This window comes from Leptonychotes weddellii, chromosome 7, assembly GCF_054177405.1.
Source record: "Leptonychotes weddellii isolate Sample4059 chromosome 7, ASM5417740v2, whole genome shotgun sequence".
Lineage (NCBI taxonomy): Eukaryota > Metazoa > Chordata > Mammalia > Carnivora > Phocidae > Leptonychotes > Leptonychotes weddellii.
This window is the reverse complement of record NC_138375.1, coordinates 44,552,882-44,567,945: the sequence shown is the minus strand read 5'-3', so window position 1 is coordinate 44,567,945 and position 15,064 is coordinate 44,552,882. Positions and strand designations below refer to the sequence as shown.

Below are 15,064 nucleotides of genomic sequence, written 5' to 3'. Positions count from 1 at the left end.
ACCTTGAGAATGCCTGTAACCACATAACAGATATGGCTACACATTAAAACTACTGTTTCCAATCAAGCTCAACTGCACAAGGAATTATTCAAAAGCTGGCCCATGAGTGCAGTTCTTGGCCTAACTGGTCTGACGCATTTGTATACATAAGCTTGAGTGCATTTATGACTATGATCTAGAAACGCAAGTAGGAGGAAACACAGACTTCTTCACAAAGCCAGAACAATTCCCAAGTCTAGAGACAATGAAGGCTGCCTGCCAGTCAGCCCTAGGGAAATAGTACACAGTGCCCAAGACCTTTATTTACAAAACTGACCTGAAAAACAACTCCAGATTCTGGTACCTGCTAAAGCAAATACTTACAAAGATAAGTGTTGGAGAAGCACAGTTGGGCAATTACAGGACAGAATATGTTTCCAACATAGCCTTGAATGCTTGATCCACAGAGAGAAAAAAACCCTGAGTTGAGACACCAGTTCTGACTGTACAAACTAGTTATCAGCCTTAAGCAAGATGACTGAAACTCTCTAGGCTTTTGTTGCCTCACCATTCAAATGATGATGAGACTGTAGAATCATCTACAGCAGTCATTTGGTAAATTAAAAAAGCATAACAATTACACTCCTTGGCTACCTTAGTTCACGCTGCTATAACAAAAATACCATAGACTGGGTGGCTTATAAACAGGAGAGAATTATTTCTCACAGTTCTGGAAGCTGAGATGTCCCAGATCAAGATGCCAGCAGATCTGGAATCTGTGAGAGGCTGCTTCTTGGCTTGTAGATGGCTATCTTTTCATCATGTCTTCACAAGGCAGAGAGCTAAGAAAGGAAGAAGCAAGCTCTTTCACATGTGCTGTGGACTGCAAGTTCCAAAGACAATCCACAAAGAAAAAATTCTGTGATAAAATAAATTTGGAAAACACAGTATACCATAACCTCATTTTGGATATTCAATATATATACTAGTATATTAAAGGCACTTAGAAGTCCTGAAATAAAGAAACTTTTGCTTTGTTTAGCTCATATCATATCCATTGACTCCTCCTGGCTTCCACTGTCCCTATTTGCACCTCTTTGTCTAAGGCCTCTCACTCCCTCCCTCCCTCCTTTCCCTCCTCCTCTCCATCCTCCAGCCCCACCCCAAGCCTCAAAAGATTGTTCTGCCTGCTTGTAGAGCAGGCCTGAAGTACCAGGAAATTAACTCACACCCCAAGAGCAGCCCCTCAACCAATAACTGGGTGTAATTATCCCAGCCCTCTGCTGCTTGGTTGGGATAACTCTGAGGCATGTGCTCTATACTACCTCCCATAACTTTGCCATGAGATTAAGCTCTAGTCACCCACGGTGGTGGCTGGCTTGATAAAGTACCAACTATTAGATGCCTTCTCTTCTTCACTGTCTTACTTCCCCACTCCCCAAATAAACTCCTTGCACACAAATCTTATTGCAGGTCTATCTCTGGGAGAACTCAAACTAGTATGTCCATGATTTCCCACACATGTTTGATGACAGATCAGTCTTCACAGCACAATTTTTCAATTAGCCAAAACTCCTGGTGGCAAGTGAGAGAAGCCCAGTACAAACTCGCTAAAGGAGAAAAAATTAATTTACTTAAATCCAAGGATAGGCTGGCTTTAGGCCTAGAGGACTCAAGCTCTTAGACAATGTCAAGGTGACTTGCTCTGTCTCCATTTCTGGGCTCTACATTCCTTTGTGTTGGCCTCATTCCAGCAGGTTCTCTCCACAAGGCAGAAAGATGACCATTAGCACTGAGCTTACATCCTCTCTTTTCAGGAACCCCAATGAAAAAGGGGCTTTTCCTTCCCAGTGGTTCTAAAAAGGGCCCAGGATGAATCTCAGGAAACCATCTTTAGTCAGATGGTCATCTCTGCACCAATTCCCAAGAGAGATGTGATAGACTATGCTGACTGAACAGTCCTGGGCCATCTGTCCACCCCTGGACTCAACCACACCCAAACCAATTGTACCAACAGTGAGGAGGAGGAGTTCCTCAAAGGCAAATCAGGGTGTTATTATCAACAGAAAGAAATGGCTTCAGGGCAGGCACAAATAACAAATGTCCACTCCACTCTTGAACATTCTACAGAACGTACTTTGGGAGATGCTGTTCTATAGCATTCACAACTACTTCTCCAAAATTCCTGAAAAAGTCCTTCTCAGAAACAGCCGAAGTACACTTTGAAAAGAACTAAGTCTCTCTGACAATTTCATGTCAGCCCAACATACTCTATACATGACCATTCTACCTCTGTTACCAGTTCTCTGCTTGGCTTCTTGGTTTGGATATATTCAAAGAAGTATTGATTATCATCTTTGGTATTTCTTGTCAAAAGAAATTCAATTCCTTTCCATCAATCTAGACCCTTATGATAAATTTCTTTACCATTCCTATAAAAAAAAAGGTGATCAAGTAGCCTTAAGCAAATGGGAGAACACATTCACAGCAATGAGAAGACTAATAAAAGAATACTGGAGGTTAGAAATGTACTCTATAAATCACCCAACCACTAGTGGAAATATTTTTTTACTTTCTTGTCTTTCCCATAGGAAAAAAAGATTAAAAACCCCAAACAAAAAAACAAATAGGAGAAAAAAAAAAAACAGAAGAATTTAAATGCACACTTGTGGTTATACTGGTTTTCCTAGAATTTACTACAACACCAGAAATTAATTTATAAATAATGGCAAGCATGGGATCTCAACCAACATCATGTGAAGAAAAGGAAAACACCTCAAGAATGTTCTTATTAGCAAGGAAACACTCATCTGTGGCTGGAAGAGCCAAAAGAGAAGGGCGAGTTTCACATACAAGACTTGAAAAGCATTATTGGTTTTTAAATTCTGAAACAATATAATATTGTTTTTTCAATTTTTTTTCTATTTCTTTTCTCTGCTCCTAAACTCACTCTCCTGGAGGAATCTCACTGAAATAGGGAGACTCCTCTGTACTATTAAAGGAGCCACGATGCCACTTTCTTCCATCTTGCTTTGATCATTCTTCATTTTTTAAAAGAAGGGTCCTGTGTCATTTTTATTTTTTGGCTCCCTTCACAAATATAACTACTGATATTTATCACAAAAAGATGCACTACATTAAAATAATATGATTTCAAAGTTCTTTGGTCTACCAGTGACAAGCAGCTTTTCAAATAGAGAACAAAGTCCCCCCTTGACATTTTGTCTGTAATGTCTACTATGCTCATGCATGTGCGAGATTGGAGAAGGGCATGGATTAATTCAGTGTTGCCATTCATGCCCCAACTAGCTACACCCCTCACAGCCAAGTGCACTCCATGTGGGCACACTCCCATTTCATGAGACTCTACTTTCCCCCCATGTATCCTAGGACATCCTCAACACTAGGCCTATGTAGCCCATGCAAGAGGGAACTTAGCTATAAAAACATGAAAAGACTCAACATTAGGGGGCCAGCAAATAAATAGTGAAACATCAATCCCATTCAGCTATTTAAAAAATATTCTTCCAAAGGATATTAATGATGAGGAAAATGGCAACAATAAATTTTTTTTAAAGAATGACAAGAAATAGGGGCGCCAGGGTGGCTCAGTCTTTAGGCGTCTGCCTTCAGCTCAGGTCATGATCCCAGGGTCCTGGGATCAAGCCCCGCATCAGGCTCCCTGCTCCGTGGGAAGCCTGCTTCTCCCTCTCCCGCTTCCCCTGCTTGTGTTCCCTCTCTCGCTGTGTCTCTCTGTCAAATAAATAAATAAAATCTTAAAAAAAAAAAAAAAGAATGACAAGAAATATACTCAAACATTAATCAGTAACATTCTATCTCTGGATAATAAGATTATGAGTAGTATTTTTCCTTAATATTTTTCTGTTTTTCTCATGTTTTCTACAATGAATATCTGTTCCTTTATAATTGGGGGTGGGAGGAAGAACAAAAGATAAATAATGGAAAGTACATAAAAGCCTCTGAGAAAAGTCTATAAAATGCTGGAGCAGAGCTGGTGGGACCAAGTAGATCATTACTACCGAAATCAGAGCCCTAGATTCCCCTCTACACTCTTAAATGCTTGCCATCACCACCTCATTATATATATTTATATTTACCACAACATTGGAACTTCCTGGACTATCAGTGCCACATCTCAACTCTTTCACCATCCCAAAAATGCTTAGTACAGTGCTTTGCACAAAATAGGTGCTCAAGAAATGCAGTGTAAATTGATTTATGAAAGCATGGTGATTATAGGATGGACGGGAGCAGGCAAGGACCATCAGGGGAAAGAAAGAAACTAAGGGTCCAGGTGCTCCAGAGCCTCGAAACTTCAGGTAAATATCTAAAATCAGAGAAGCTGATGGAAGAGTCAAGGGTCCAAGAAGGCAGGCAGGGTTTTGGGGATTAGGGTGTTAAAAAAAAAAGCATCTAGGAAGTCAGTTGAGTCAAGGGCATTGAAAGTTAAGACAGCAAAGGACCACTGAGACTGCTTTCAACTTTCTTTCAAGCAGGGTGGTCTTAAGAACAAGTGTGCTTTGTGGTTACCCAGAATCGCCCCTGCATACACCAGGTCCAGATGGTTTGACTGAAAACAATTTGGCCACAGAAATTTAGTCAACTGAGGAATTTAGGCCAACAACAGAATTTCCCACAACCTAGTCCCACAAGAGAATTTCTTTTAAAATGTCATTTATTGTTTTTTTTCCAAATTTAAAAAACAATGCATTCTTATTAGACTAATGAGCATATCAAACTTAAAATGCCCAAGCTCTAGATCTTGCCTCCCAAACTCTATCTTCCTGCAAACCTCCCCATCCGATTAATGAAGTTCAATCCCAGTTGTCGAGGCCAAAAAAACTGGATTCATTCATAACTATTCTCTTTATCTTATACCACCCTTCCACTGACCCTCTGCCACACACACACACACACACACACACACACACACACACACACAAGTCCTGATCCTCCCGGAACACCTTTTGAGCTTACTGTTCCTCCTGCTATCATGTGTTTTCACCAGATATCCACCTGGTTTGCACCCTCATCTCCTTTAGCTCTTTACTCAAAAGCTACTTGGACAAGAGAGACCTCCCCGATGACCTTATTTAAAACTGGGACCCCTCCCCAACACTCTATCCCCCTTCCCTGCTTCATTTTTCTCTGTAGTACTTTTTACTGTTAAACCAAGATATACTTTACTTAATTCTTTGTCTACTCTCTCTCCCCACTAGTTTGTACCTTCTTGAAAGCAAAATTTTCTTGTCTTTCTTCTTTATTGCTTTAGCCCCAACATAGAGCATATGGCTGACATTTAGAAAGAGCTTTATAAAATTTTGTTGAATTCATTAACAGAATATAAGTAAGCAAAATAATTCCACACCGGCAAATATTACTCAGACCTTGATGTATAGTTATCCAAATACTTATCTATACATTATTGTTATCTTATAAATACAGGATTACATCGCAGATACTGTTTGAACCTGTATGTTTATCAGACTAAGTTTTATTGGATATTATGGATGTTTCAACTAAATCTTATTATCCCAAATATCCACTTCAACAAACACCAAAGAATAGGAATAATGGGCTGGAAATGAATTTAAAGTATAATAATAAATACATAGGGAAAAATTGAAAAGTTAAATTTTAGAATGGGCAAAAATCTTAAAAGATAAATAAAGGATGCAAAGCAGTCATAATCATGGACCAAAATTATCAAGGAATAGTGTCTGAAGAATATTCATTATATGAAGTGTTTTTTTTTTCCTTTACCAAATAGTTACATTGATCCACTTATTTTTGACTAAATCATTTTCAGTAGAATAACCTGGAGCTGGTTTTGGCAGAAGTCAATAGAGACATAGGGAGAGCCAAAAGCTCTCAGGAGCATCCTGATTCTGACAAAAGCAGGAGCAGAGGGCCTAGAATCATGAGAAGATCATCATAAATGTCTTCTTTGAAAGACTTCAGGGCCTCAGACCATGGAAATTATCCTACACTTGAATTCCACCATCCATCACATCAAGACAGAAATATCCCTCACCTCTCTACTCAAGGATGGGCAAATAAAGACATCTCTGAGATTTCAAAAAACAGTCTTGGCACTACTTTTTCAGAGCCAAAAGCCAATGGGGTTGATTTTTGGAGTCCAGTGATCCTGATCTCTTTTTCCTTATACTGCATGGAGATTCATATGAGTGCACTGTGAGGATTTGTTCCACATCTCTCACCTTTGTTGACCACTCTGGTTCCTGACCACTATGTATCCCTCTGAAAACCATCCAGTTGGTAGAAATTTTAAGAGTTGAGGCTGACTTCCCATTATCTGAATAAGGTGGATGGGGTTTTTTTGTTGTTTCTTTTCTAAGAAAATGGAAATCAGACTCTCTGTTTTGTATAATCAGTTCAACTGCTGAGTTGAGATGTCACCAGCAATAATACCAGGCTTTGGGGCGCCTGGGTGGCTCAGTCGGTTATGCATCTGCCTTTCGCTCAATGACCCTAAGGTCCTGGGATCGAGCCCCACGTTGGGCTCCCTGCTCCACAGGGAGTCTGCTTCTCTCTCCCTCTGCCCCTCCCCCTGCTTGTGCTCTCTCTCACACTCTCAATCTCTCTCTCAAATAAATAAATAAAATCTTCAAAAAAAAATAGTACTGGGCTTTAACCACATGCAAAAGGGGATTGCTGAGAGGGAACACTCAGTTGGCATCTACAAAGGCCTCAGTCTTCACATAAAGGGAGGAGAAAGACCAGCCACCCTTCAGGTATTCAGCTCATGGCCCATCTTGAAGAGAATAAAAAGAGGAAGAAAATAATATTCTGAACCTACTCTGAGGCATGCCCTGTGCTGGTGCTTTCACATGTGTTATCTTGGTTAGTCCTCACAACCACTACATTAATACCAACTACCTGTGATATGGGTGTCATTATACCAATTACACAGATGATGCCAAGTTTTGGAATGTTCTTAAAACTTCTAACTCCTGGTTCATTGCCCTAGTTTAGCCATGCTGCATTTTTGGTCTTCAGATTTAAATGGAATAGTGGTATCTAGAGTTGGGGAAAATGGGAGGAATAAGAGGTGAAGAGATGACTGCTAAAGAATATGAGATCTCTTTTTGGGGTGATGAAAATGTTCTAAAATTGGTCGTGGTGATGTTTGCCCAATTCTGTGAATATACGAAAATCCACTGAATTATATACTTTAAATGGGTGAGTTGTAGGTTATGTGAATTACATCTTACTAAAGCAGTTAACAAAAAATAATATTTAATGGAAGGTTTTCCCTGCTATACCAATGAAGTCACAAATTTTTATAATCAATATATCTTGAGGTTCAAAGACTGTGCTTTATATCTCTTCATAATTTTATATGGTACCAATAAATCAATGGTTCTTGACAGAGATGATGAAACAGATCTGAACTTCCCCACTCCAACTGGTGGGGGAAATGCCCAGTTAACTGCAGCTGAATGGAGGTCAAAACCATAATCCCAAGTAGCAACAAGACAGTCCCTCTCCTATTTCAAGTATCTGCCCCCACTCCTCACATTTCCTCTTTTCCATCACCACCACCATAATCTTGTGGTTACACAATTTCATTCAGAGTCAAAATTAGAAATTAGCTAAAGAAGCTATGGTATTCTCCTGATTCTAAGATATTATCCTTTTAAGATGAATCATCAATTTAATAACAACTTTCCAAGGAATAAAAAATGGAATATCACATTGGGCACATACATTGTATACTAACTGAGCATTTCAGAAGTGTTCAAATGTGGGAGAAAACACATCTTAGAATTAAAAAAATGGAGTAATTCCCACAAAAATGGTAATCCAGTTAACATATGATTTCTCCATATTTGAAGAAAAACAGAAACAGAGTGCTGATGAATCTTTAATGAGGGAAATACAGCCCTGAGACTACAGAAAAAACAGTGATATTTATTGCTGGGTTGAGTGAGCAGCTTCCCAGAAGCTATCAAATGCTCAAAGGCCATGCCCTACTCATTCATTTTGGCTGAATGAACCTTCACCACCATTTCACAAGGGCAATAGAGGAAGGGGAAAAGGGTGTGGCTTTGGACATGCACCCTGAAATCTACATGTTCTCAGAGGCCTGAAGAAGTGTGCATACTTGCTGGGACTTCATGGCTGTCTCCAGCATGCTACAGAACTTTCAACAAAGAATTGGTAATTTGGACCACCCAAGCTCTGACAAACTGTAAAGCCTAATACCTCATTGTCCACAAAAATAAGTAAATAAATAAAAATTTAACAAGTTAAAAAAATTTTTAATTAAAAAAGACTACTTAAGAAAGAGCAAAAAGGGAACCAAATCCTGCCCATAAATGAATGCTTTGGCTCCGGTGGTATTGGTCAGCCCCTCGCAAGGACGACTTAGGTTGGATCTCTGCCACTGGCTTAATCATGGGAAAGATTTGCCCAGCCTAACACCCCTTGATTCTCTTCTGCCTAAAGAAATAAGACCTGGGACCTCCCCTCACCACCTCAGCAAAAGGGATTAAGCAAGGCAGAATATAAATCTCTGTTGTGCTGCTCTTGCCAATAACTTGATTTCTTTAATTCCGAACTACCTATACTCCCTGCCTACTCCATCCCCTACTGGATTTGAACCTGCTGAAACCTCAGGTATTTTCTCGGTGGGAAACCCAGGAAAATGCCAAAAACATCCATATATCCACATGATGTAGTTTCTTTATGACAAAGGCAATGCAAAACTCCATCCAACTGGTGGTAATATAAGATAAGATTTTCAATAGTGAGTTCCATAAAGGCAGAAACTACCATACCTGCTAGAACAGAGGTTGCAGATACACTTTGCATAAAGATTTTCTAAGGGGAAAATTTTTAATTATATTATTACATGTGAGTTAAAAGTAACTCTAAATTGTAATTATATAAGATAATATTATTTTGTTTTATAAATACAGCATATTACATACTGGAATTCAGTAAGAAGGTATACATTCTGGATTTCCAGTAATATTAGCTTTGAGAAAATTATAATTCAAATTGCTAAAAAGTTGGTATCAATAAATATGGGCACATAGCAGGGCTATGGTAAAGAAGCCCTCATATTCATATGATTGAGACTGGTAGTTGACCAAACAATTTTTAAGTCAATTATTAATAAATAATTACACGTAACAGTACTTACATAACAATTTTAACTTTAGACATATAAATGTACATTAGCTCATTGATTCATACATACTTATTCATTGAGAATAGATATGTTGATTGAAATCAGTCATTTTCTTTTTTGCATAAACTAAACTCATAATGCAGTGTCTACAATTTCCAACTTAGGTTTCCTTAAAGAGTGATGAAATCTTAAAGACACTTATGAAGAAATCAAATGGATACAGAATTGTCTCTGGTTTTTACAACATTGTTATACCAATCTTCTGCAGTTATTTCTCATACTTCTAATACCACAGCTATGTATATATTTTTTAATGATCAAATTAATGAGCCTTTAGAAAGTATCCAACCTTATCCTTACATGTACACTAATTTTATTTTTAAGTTATATACACATATCTTATTGGTTTTTCACTAGCAAACCTGGATAATTTCTCTGTGGAGAAACAGTGCATTATAGTAGGGAAAGAAAGGACACTTATATGTCAATTATATCTCAATTAAAATGAAAAGACAAATAGACAAACAGGCAAGCGTAGAAACAGTACCTTTGTAGTCCTTCCTTAGAATGGGAAGGAACTATAATTAAACCGATATGTGTAGTTTCCAAAGAAACTAACAGGAAAGCAAGTATAGACATATTTGTTAAAATATACATGAGAGTGTGAAGTAAAGGAATGTATAATAAATTCAGCAAGTGGAACAAAACAGAGTGCTCAGAAAAATAAGACCGAGTTCAAGTGCCTGCTCCACCTCTTTCTAGCAGTGTAACCTGAACAACTCAATGCAGCTTTCTGGAACTTGGGTTCTTCCTCAATAAAATGAGAGGGTGGTCCAAGATCCAGAATTTTCAAACTATAATCCTAAAGAGTTCTGTGTACCCACTCCCAGGCTGATAGATGCTCTGTCCTAACAGAGGAAGGTGAGGCACACACGCACCCACATTCACACACACCCTCCATACATAGTGGCTCAAGGCTAGCTGCTTTACATATCAGACATCTGGGGAAGATCTTATTTGTTTTCTGACCTAAAACAACAACAACAATTGGAAACCACTGGGGTAGATGACATCAGAGTTCAGGCCAGCTCTAACTTTCTCTGATTCTTCTTTCCATACTGCCATTTGTGCAGAAGGCACTCAAACAAATATGAGTTGCTGATGGTGTCTGCTGTGAGTATTGCAAAACTCAACTATCAAGAGCTGCTGGAATTAAGCTTCTCTCCACACACAAGATCCCTCACAATTCTGCACACATTTAAGATTTAAAATGGGCAGCCTAATTAGCAGAGAAAGAAAAAAAGTTAAAAACCTGGCTGCTTAATTTTGGAATTGCCTTCAAATTATATTCCCATTTGCAAATTTTACCACTGGATTTTTTTTTTTTTAAGATTTCATCCATTTGACAGAGAGAGAGAGAAAGAAGAGCAGGGGGAGAGGGAGAAACAGGCTCTCCGCAGAGCGAAGAGCCTGATGCAGGACTCGATCCCAGGACCCCGAGATCATGACCTGAGCCGAAGGCAGACGCCCAACTGACTGAGCCACCCAGGCGCCCCACAACTGGATTTTTTTCACATGTATTTGACATTTTATTTCCCTGTTAAGACAAAACTCAAGGGAAAAAAAAGAAAAGGAGGAGGAGGAGAGAAAGAAAAAAGAAAGAACCAAACAAGCAGCATGTAGGAGGTTAGAAGAGAACAGCTTGATAAAGATCACCAGAAGACTGCTGCCTCTAGAAAGTTCAAGAGGCTTGTAATAAATAACCCTGTGTAATTCTAAAGAGGTCTGAAATGTTTAACTAGTTTTTAAATGTGAGCAAATACACATACACACAGCAGTCTAATATGCTTTAGCTTCATGTCCTGAACACAATAAAAATGTCCCATTATTGGTGTTCACAACACTTTAACAGCTTGGATAGATTATATTCCTTAGAGGAAGAAGGCAGCTACAATGCAAGGTTCAAGTTCCTGAAATTCAGATAGTTTTAGGACACATAAAAAAAAAAAAAAAAAACCTTCCCATGGGAAGAATTAATTTCTCTCAAGCAAAAGACAAGGAGTGAGAATTTGTTAGATTAATCCCATGTATTGGAGAGAGCCAGTGGAAATTCTCAGTCTCATAGGTGACTTTTGCAGAAAGGCTTAAACCAGCATTTTCCCGGGAGGCCCTATCCAGGTGTGTTAGAAGTGTACAAACATGAAAATATGGAGGAGATTTGCATATTCATTGCACAAAGTTTACATAAACTGACAAAGTTCGAACAGTTGATTCTCAGGCATTTTTCAAGTTCACATTTTATTGCTGCTACCTCTAAGTTAGGCAGTTGGAAAGTTCACTCATCTATATTCCTTCTCACTGGGCTAATAATACTGTCTTGGGTCCTGCGAGAGGATGTACATTACTTAATTTATAAAATCAGAGGTAGGGTTATGAGATGTGAACACTGAAAGGGTTTTTGTTCTCCACCTCTCTGACATACAGAATTCGGTAAATAAGGCCGAGGTCATCTGAAATTTTCCTATGGTCCCTCAAAGTTGATTAACCACAGTTTGGAAAGCATTGAGCAAAAGGCGGAAAATGCACAGAAATCCACCTGAGTTTGGAGTACAGACTTTGGAGTCAAATAATAATGAGCCCTTGTCCCAGCTCTGTTTTCCATTAACTAAAATTTGGCAAATTATTAAACCTTTCAGAGGCTTTATTTTCTCTTCTGTGAAATGGGGATGATATTAAAGACTGTTTCATAGAGTTGTGCAAATTTAAAAAGATGCCTGTCAAGTGTCTGCTATAATGAACTAGACCTTGTTCATTATTGTTTTTAGAATCATTAACTCTATCCTTTGCTGCATGACTCTGATGCTTAATAGCATTGGGAATTTCTTCTGAGTAAATTTCTATAACCAGACCTTTTATATTCCACATTAGCACAAGAACTAAGATGATTCATGGAATGAATTTATATATCCTAAAAAAAAATTGTTTTGGCAAACTAAGGTTATAGGTTATTAATCCAGTTGCCACATCACCAGCCCCACCCCTTGTCATGTTTCAACAGTGAACTAAGGTTACCATGCCCTTCTGTACCACCTCAGAGCCCCCCAATATTTTTCATGGTCATTACCCTTGTTTGTATCCACTTTTTAAAAAGAACCATATCTAAGACATTTCAGGAACAAGGGTACAATTAGGCATTGATTGTTTTCCCCCTTTCAGTTCTTCCATGTTAAAAAGAGGGGATAAAGAAACAAAACTCAGCAACTAGTAGGAAAGAGGATGTTAGACCCAGCCCTTGGCTGAATTTAATTTGAGGCATTTCAGTATGGTTATTTCTCAGAGTCATTGAGGGCTAATGGTGCAATCTGATTTTGCCCAGATGAATTTCCCATGACAAATGATATTGGCTCATCATTTGTGGTCGTGACTGAGTGCCAGTATTTTTCTTCCTCCAAAGCTTGGGTAGGACAGCATGGAGCTCTTATGTTCCTTGGGACATTTGTTTCCAATTTTGCAAACACTATGAATGTGGTTATTTTTGTAGCTCTGTTAGGAAAGTGCATGGCATTTGGTTTTTCTTGTTGGAGTTAATTATAAATCATTAGGGTTCCAGTGCCCACAACAAAGTCCTTGGACCTTGAAGCTCAATCACTGGTGATTGCGATAGTCCTGCCCATACCCCACCCCCACCTCTTGTTAAATCCTCCATTTCTCATTATAGAGAAGGAGGGAGGAGGGGGCGTTATTTTAAGATGTTTTTATTGGCTTCTAAATGTGAAGCTTTGGTTCCAAGGTCTTCTTTTTTCCCAGAGCAAGATAAACTTTTTGGGGTTGTAAATCATGGGATTTTTTGCATCACTTGACAGAGTCCTTGTTTAAAAGCCATTCCAATTGCCTCGCTGATGACTTAGAAGTAGAGAGAGTTGCCCACGCATCATGAAAAGGACCCTTTCAGTAGCACTGGGCCTTCACCCAAATCTGTTGCTTTAGGAGGATAAATCATTCTATTTTCACCCACTCCCCACTTCCATCCCCCATTTATAGAAAACACCACTGTGACCTGACCAGTAACTGTAGTTCAAGCCACTGCCAAAACTGGGAGGCCCCAAGATGGCAAAGCTCAAAATAGGGGGCCCTCCTCCACCTCTGAACTGACCGCTCTTTCTGCCCACAGTCAGGAACCCATACCATTGGGCTGTCCCAAGCCCCCTATAATTATCCACCTCATCTCACTCTCCAGGATAGCATAGTCCCAAGTTTTTCCCATTAAAATATCTGTCCCATATGTCATTTTCCCATAGGGCTTTGTTTCCTGCTAGGTAGTAAATAAGTAATCTAATTTAAAAAAACACCTGCATTCATGTATCAGTAGGCACTGAATGGATAATGAAGAGAGGAGAAGACTTGTTTTCTACTTTTTTTTTTTTTTTTTTTGCCTCCAAACTCTTTCTTCATTCAAGGCCTTCTTTGGTTGAATCAGAGTGGGCAGCTGACACTCTCTTGGTCACCTCTACCCCCAAAGCTTGGAACAATACCTGGCACCTGGTAGGCTTCAAGAACTATCTTATGAATGAATGAGGGCCCACCCAACTGTTCCTTCCTTCCCCCACCCCTGGCAGACCCTCGGGGTGAGATGGGCTTGGAGCAGAGCTTACACACCATGGAGTTAAGGAAATATATTCAAAAAGCACACTAGTTGGCACTGAAGACCACTAAGTCCTACCTTGCCACTTCATAGATGAGGAAACTGAGGCCCAGAGAGGGGAAGTTTCCCTCCCAAGGTCACACATTGAGTTACTGGAACAGAATCTGATTCAGGTCTCTTGATTCCCACATGGTTTGCTTCCATGTTCTTTACTTTTTAACTTAAGACTTCAGAATAACTTGAGACAGTGTTCTCAACAGTTTCCTAATGAGGATTTACTTTTAATTACACACACACACACACCTCAAGCCTTCTGATTATGGAAGGAGCAGAAGCTTCTGGTCCTGAATGTCCCCCACTCCCTTTTCACCCCCAGGAATCTCCACAAACCAGAGACACAATGATGACAATCAGCTTGAAAGCAAACATGAAGAGCTTGGAGATCATCTTAGTGTGGCTTCCCTTCAAAAGCAGACCCCAAGACTTGAAATCCTAGGAAGCACTGTGAGGAAATGAGGGAGGAAGTAGGCAGAGAAGGGAGGAAAGCCCATTAAGGAAGTTTCGAGGCACTAGTCACACAGTTACGAATGGCTACTGGGGTCTCTGTTCCATCCATCCCATCTGGAATCCTCTCAGACACTGTGTAAACACACCTCTAGAATGGTCCACTGAAGGGTATTTAGCCTCAAATTCCTGTCCCATATCAGTAGAAAGCCACTAAGAAGCATTAAATCTCTAGTGTTCCTGGCCTCCCCCACAAGACCCCTTAGTCTTTGCAGCCAGACAGCCCATGCATGCAGGGGCAGGAGCCACAGCCTGTAAGGTTGATCAGGTGATTAAAAACTACCTCTGTTCAAAAAAAAAAAAAAGAGAAAGAAAAAGAGTGACCTACTCTTGAGAAAAACCTGTGCAATGTTGGAGGTAGAGTTTTAGCAGCACAAAAAAATTATATGAAACCTGGTGGGAGGCTGACCTCTTTTGCAAATAATATCCTTATTCCTAGAAAGCTCTTCTGCTCATTCTTCAGGTCTCAGCTTCTAAATAAATAGATAGATAGATAGATAAATAAAGTGTACTTGGGGAGGTTTTCCCTGCCTTGCTCTCATGCCCTTCCCTTTGGTAACACTCTTACTTATAAATACATATTCAGTGTCCATCTTCCCCCACAGATTCTGCATTCTGAGTGCAGGAACATGTCTTTTTTACTCACTTCTATGCTGCCAGAACCTAACACAAAGTCTGAACACACAGGTATTGAATAA

General features: G+C 39.5%; 1 long non-coding RNA gene across 2 annotated transcripts in view; it reads right to left on the bottom strand.

Annotated features, from left to right (window-relative positions):
• LOC145722596 (uncharacterized) overlaps positions 1 to 15,064 on the bottom strand; it is a 373,387-nt gene that overhangs the window by 263,684 nt on the left and 94,639 nt on the right. Inside the window, exon 3 of one of the 2 annotated variants that reach the window (XR_014146960.1) lies at positions 706 to 821. The exons of the other annotated variant lie outside the window; for it this stretch is intronic. This is a non-coding gene — a long non-coding RNA (uncharacterized LOC145722596). The remainder of the gene's footprint in view (positions 1 to 705; positions 822 to 15,064) is intronic. 2 annotated transcript variants of the gene reach the window in all.